A 6,196-nucleotide genomic window follows, 5' to 3' on the forward strand; every position below is an offset into this window, starting at 1 on the left:
TGTCTATCTCTGGAGGCTTTTAGTCGTTCTCGGATTTGCACGATCTTTTCGGTGGTTTCTTGAATGATTTCAGCGCCAGTGAAAGTGCTATCAGGGACTTGACCTCTAGCTAGCTGCGTGTCACCCACCTCAGCCCAACACAGAGGGGATCTGCTCTTACGGCCATAGAGGGATTCTAATGGAGCAGCCTTAATGCTAGTGTGATAGTTGTTGTTATAGGAGAATTCGACCAGTGGCAAATGGGTATCCCATGACTTGCCAAAGTCGATAACTCATGCTCCCATCATGTCTTCAAGGGTTTGAATGGGTCTCTCACTCTGCCCGTCAATTTGAGGATGATAAGTTATACTCATGTCCAGCTTAATTCCAAGAGCCTTCTGTAGTGACTGGCAAAATCTCAAGGTGAATCTGCTATCTCTGTCCGAGATAATGGATACGGGCACCCCGTGCTGTCGTACTATCTCTTGGATGTAGGTTCTTGTCAGTCTCTCCATTTTGTCTGTTTCCTTGATTGGCAGGAAGTGGGCGGACTTGGTTAATCTATCGACGATTGCCCAAATGGTGTCATGACCACCCGGTGACTTGGGTAGCTTGGTAATGAAATCCATTGTGATCCGCTCCCACTTCCACTCAGGTATCTCTGGCTGCTGGAGTAAACCTGAGGGCTTTTGATATTCTACCTTGACCTTGGCGCAAGTTAGGCACTTGCCCACGTAGGTAGCAATCTCTACTTTCATATTTGGCCACCAATAGAGTTTTTTGAGATCCAGATACATCTTATCTGAACCTGGGTGAACGGAGTATCGAGTTCTGTGAGCTTCATTCATGACAACCTCCCGGTAACCAACGAACCTTGGGGTCCAGATCCGGTTCATGAAATAATAAACTTCGTCTCCCTTGATCTCTAAGTTCTTCTCCATTCCCCTCAAAGCTTCATCTGTCATGTTCTTTGGTTTCAAGGCTTCCAGCTCAGCCTCTCTGATTTGGGCGGACAGATGGGAATGGATTGTCATTGTTAGTGCCTTCACTCTGTGACCAGAGTACTCTTTCCGGCTGAGGGAATCTACTACCACATTGGCCTTGCCAGGATGATAGCGTATTTCACACTCATAATCATTGAGTAGCTCTACCCGTCACCGTTGCCTCATGTTAAGCTCCTTTTGATCAAAAATATGTTGGAGGCTTTTGTGGTCGGTGAAGACAGTGCACTTGGTTCCGTAGAGGTAATGTCTCCAGATTTTAAGCGCAAAGACCACTGCTCCCAACTCAAGATCGTGAGTAGTGTAGTTGACTTCGTGTGTCTTTAGCTGTCTCGAGGCATAGGCAATAACATTTCCTCACTACATAAGTACACAGCTTAGCCCCTGATTGGATGCATCGCAGTAAACTACGAAGTCCTCTGTCCCTTCTGGAAGAGACAAGATAGGTGCGCTGCATAGGGCCTGCTTCAATGTTTGGAACGCAGTGTCTTGCTTCTCTCCCCGACTAAAGGTTACACCTTTCTGAGTCAGGTCGGTAAGAGGCTTAGCAATCCTGGAGAAGTTTTGGATGAACCTGCGATAGTAGCCAGCAAGACCCAAGAATTGACAGATTTTTGTGGGCGTCTTCGGTGCTGACCAATTCTCGATTGCCTTAATTTTGGAAGGGTCCACATGTATGCCTTCTTCGCTAACCACGTGACCGAGGAAGGTTACCTTTCTGATCCAAAACTCGCACTTAGAGAATTTCGCGTAAAGTTTTTCTGCTCTTAGTGTGTCTAGAACTTGTCTTAAGTGTTGGCTGTGTTCTTCCTCGCTTCGTGAATAGATAAGTATATCGTCTATGAATACTATCACGAACTTGTCTAGGAAGGGGCGGCACACCCTATTCATCTGGTCCATGAATACGGCGGGTGTGTTGGTTAGACCAAAGGGCATCACTACAAACTCGTAGTGACCATGTCGAGTTCGGAAAGCTGTCTTACGAACATCAGTCTCCTGAACTCGTAGCTGATGGTACCCCGATCGTAGGTCTATCTTTGAAACGTAGCTGGCTCCTTGGAGTTGATTGAAGAGGTCGTCGATTCTGGGTATAGGGTGGCGGTTCTTGATAGTGAGTTTGTTGAGCTCACGATAATCTATGCACATCCAGAAAGATGCATCATTCTTCTTAACGAACAAGACCGGTGCTCCCCAGGGTGAGAAGCTTGGTCTAATGAATCCCTTCCTGAGTAGTTCGTTAAGTTGGCTGGATAATTCCTGCATCTCCGCTGGAGCTAGACGATACGGGGGTAGCTCTGGGAATTAAGTCGATTCGGAACTCGACTTGGCGTTCGGGAGGAACTCCTGGAAGATCCTCGGGGAAGATATCAGGAAAGTTGCAGACTTCGGGGATGCTCTCGAGGTCTTTAACTTCTTGCTTTTCGTTTACTACATGGGCTAGGAATGCATGACACTCCTTTCTCAGATATCTTTAGGCTTTGATGTACGATATGATACGAAGGTTCGTGCTGAGTTTTTCGCCATAGATAACGAGGGCTTCTCCAGATGGAAGATTGAGGCGAATGGCTTTTTCGTAACAAAGGATATCAGCACGATTGGGGCTCAACCAATCCATGCCGATGATGACATTGTTGGGATTAAAACCCTAATTGAGATTTTATGAACAAGATGCGGAAAATAAGAACAAACACAAATATGAAGATTAGGTCGAATGATCACTCGATTTATTCAAATAAGAGGAATAAATTACACTTTCAGCATAGACTAAAGAATCTAACACTACATAAGAAACCTCACGTGGCGACTACATTTTGAGTCACTCTTAACCCTAATTGTGAATAATACATGACTATTTATAGGGAAAAGACAAGTCTTGGGCTTTTAACCTAGAATTCATCAAAGGGGCCCATTGCCATCATCCATGGAGTGCTTTGAAACCCTACAATCTCCCCCTCAAAGTATGGAATGGATGACAATGCTTTAACTTCCAAAACAAGCATCTAGCGAATAAAAAGATCTTGCAACGAGGAATAGATGAAGCAATCCACGAATATTGATTCTTCAATAGTCTTCAACCACATGCTTTAGCATATATAAATCAAGCACTGAAGTAATGTCTTTAAACTTCATTTTCGAATGTAATCCCAAAAAAATCTTCATGAAAACCAAGCCCGCCATAAAAATCCATTTCAAAACAAAGAAACCGAATCACTTCTTGTCTTTGAAGAGCTCCCCCTCCAAGTCACAATGATCTTCAAATAAGCTAATGATATAAGCCATCAAAAAATATCATGTAACAACCCAAATTTTAAGATTCGTAATGCCACTTGATCGAGAAAATACTAGAAGTCGGAGATATAACAAGTCCTTAGCAGAGCTCGATAAAGAACTTCCGCTGTAAAGGATACTTCTCTGTAAAAGCTTTAGCAGAGCTCGATGAAGAACTTCTACTGTAAAAGCTACCTTCATAATTCTACCACAAGCTTTATCAAAAATCTTCAAATTTGAAAAGTTACAAATCCAATTTCGAATGGCCATATCAAATTCTCCCCCGATTTATAATCGAAAACGTGATTATAAAGTCTTCTAGTGGTCATGAGAATGATCTTGAATGGATAAAAATTACTATGCTCCCCCGTGACAAAATGATATACACAATGAAGTGTAAAATTCGAAAAAGTCGTGAAAATTTGACGTTATCACAAAAACGACTTTCCGAACCGCCAAGACTTGATGGAATCTTTATTTTTATGTTCACGAAAAAATATGTACGTTAAAAAATCCAAAACTGTTCACCTGCCCTTAAAATTGTAAACTTTTTTCGAAAAATGGGCTGAAATTGTCACTTGCTGAAATTCAGGGGCTGGAATGGTAATTCAGCATCAATATACCCCTTTAATTGTAACAATTTTTGGAAATGGACCAAAATTGCCAAGCTGTGAAAAACAACAGGGATCAAAAGTGTCAAATCATTGAAGTTTCAGGGACCAAAAATGTAACTTAAATCATCTTTCCCAATTTTAACATCTGATACATCTCGTTTTTGTATTGTGAAGAACACGAATCCAAACAACTGCAAATCAATATTAACAAACGTCCGTGAAAGAGAAGTGCGAATCCGAGAATTTCAATCACCGAACGTTCGCAGGTAAGGACTTTTCAAACCGATTTTGACTTTTTCAATTTTGACTTGCAAGAACAACAGCTCAATCATTCCGATTGAGTTTTAATTCTGATTTCATTTGTTCCAAATAACACAGTTCCGATTGCGAATTCGAATTTTATTCGTTATGATTGTATTAAGCTCTGATGCGAGACCCATATGGCGATTGCGAACAGGAATAACCATTTCGATTTGACTGTAATTCTAAACAGAGACCAAGAACAGATATTGTTTCTGATTCCGAGAGGTAATTCCAAAACATCGAATACTTCTTCTTTGATTGCAACATCCTGATTTCAACTGATTTTGAATTTTGACTTTTCTAGATTGACCAACCAAATCGAGATACAAGCTGTTCATCCGTTCATCATCTGTTCATTATAAGACTCCGAGATTTGTATTTAACAAAAACCCAATCTATACTCCAAAGATCGATTTCTTTCACAAATCATCAATAATTTTCAAAGATCGATACAGATTGTAAAATATTAAATTGACTATAGGAATAAGGAAACCGAAGAAAAATGTGATCTTGGACTAAAACAAACAGAAATCGATTGATTTTTGGTACATCAACAAGCAATAAGCCCAAACAAACCATCGATTATTAGTTTTTGACAAATAAGGAAAACCAAACCGGATGAATGAACACACAGAAAAGCGACGCAAACAGGAGCACTAGATATCATATTAAGGCTAAAGAGATGGATCATGAACAGTGAAAGTTTGGGCCAGATCAAAAAGAATGGATTCGTAATTGACAGTGGATTGAATTAATAAATTGAACGAATCATAAATACGATCAGAAAAACGAATCGGATTAACAGAAAATTACCCTGATGAACAGTAGATGAACATAAATTTTCATGAACAGTTGCTTGAACAGAATTTTGATTCCAAGATGCCAAAACACCAATAATCTTCAATAACTTGTGCAGAAAATCATCAAACCAAGAACCGATACTTCAAAAATCAATAGATCTTCAAAGACCCGCTCTGATACCACTTGTTGGGATTAAAACCCTAATTGAGATTTGATGAACAAGATGCGGAAAATAAGAACAAACACAAATATGAAGATTAGGTCGAATGATCACTCGATTTATTCAAATAAGAGGAATAAATTACACTTTCAGCATAGACTAAAGAATCTAACACTACATAAGAAACCTCACGTGGCGACTACATTTTGCCTCACTCTTAACCCTAATTGTGAATAATACATGACTATTTATAGGGAAAAGACAAGTCTTGGGCTTTTAACCTAGAATTCATCAAAGGGGCCCATTGCCATCATCCATGGAGTGCTTTGAAACCCTACAGACATCAGAGCTTTTTATGGAAATCGGCATAAGGTCGATTGGAAAGGAATAATCGTTTAGGGTAAGGGTACAGCCTATGAATACGTCGTTAGTGCTCTCTTTCTTTCCGTTAGCCATCTCGACTGTGAACGTTTCGGTTAGAGGTTGGGATTTATGTTTGAGTAGGTGTTTAAATGCATGACTGACAAAACTCCTCTCCGCACCACTATAAAAAAGAATGCATGTATAAGAGTTTTCGAGGATGTACGTACCCGTAACCACGGAGGGATCAGCGACTGCCTCCTCCTGACCTATAGCTAGCACCTTCCCCGTGTTGCCAGTAGTTGTTGCTTTCGGGCAATTCTTCTTGTAATGCCCGGTTTCTCCACACCCATAGCAAGCTTGGCCTATTCCAGCTTTGGGTTTTGGTTGGTTGGTTGTGCTGGTGTCTAGCAAAAACGAGTTGTGTGCCCCTTTTTGCCACAGTTGTTGCATCGCATGTCACGGCAAGGTCTGTGATGATGGAAGTTACACTTATCGCACCTTGGAAGGGTTCCATCATATCTACTGGCAGGTGCTTGAGCAGTAGGAACAGCAACAGGCATGGTAGCAGCGTGGACTGCCACTGTTTGTTGCTTCTTGGAGGGCTCTTGTGAAGGCTGGCCCTTGCGCTTATTTTAGAACTTTTTCTTTCCACCACTCTCTTTAGGTGGTTCAGGAGCGGCGGCTACGGGTTCATGACTATCCTCATG

The 6,196-nt window shown here is 41.3% G+C and overlaps 1 long non-coding RNA gene across 1 annotated transcript; it reads left to right on the forward strand.

The window, feature by feature from the left end:
- The first annotated feature begins 4,040 nt into the window (after window positions 1-4,040).
- LOC145156320 (uncharacterized) lies at window positions 4,041-4,645 on the forward strand. The gene is made up of 3 exons (XR_013736608.1): window positions 4,041-4,128; window positions 4,241-4,390; window positions 4,470-4,645. It is a non-coding gene; the product is annotated as an uncharacterized LOC145156320 (long non-coding RNA).
- The last annotated feature ends 1,551 nt before the right edge of the window (window positions 4,646-6,196 follow it).

The sequence above is a fragment of the Lactuca virosa genome, chromosome 2 (assembly GCF_052849685.1).
Source record: "Lactuca virosa cultivar CGN04683 chromosome 2, Lactuca_virosa_CGN04683_v6, whole genome shotgun sequence".
Classification (NCBI taxonomy): domain Eukaryota; kingdom Viridiplantae; phylum Streptophyta; class Magnoliopsida; order Asterales; family Asteraceae; genus Lactuca; species Lactuca virosa.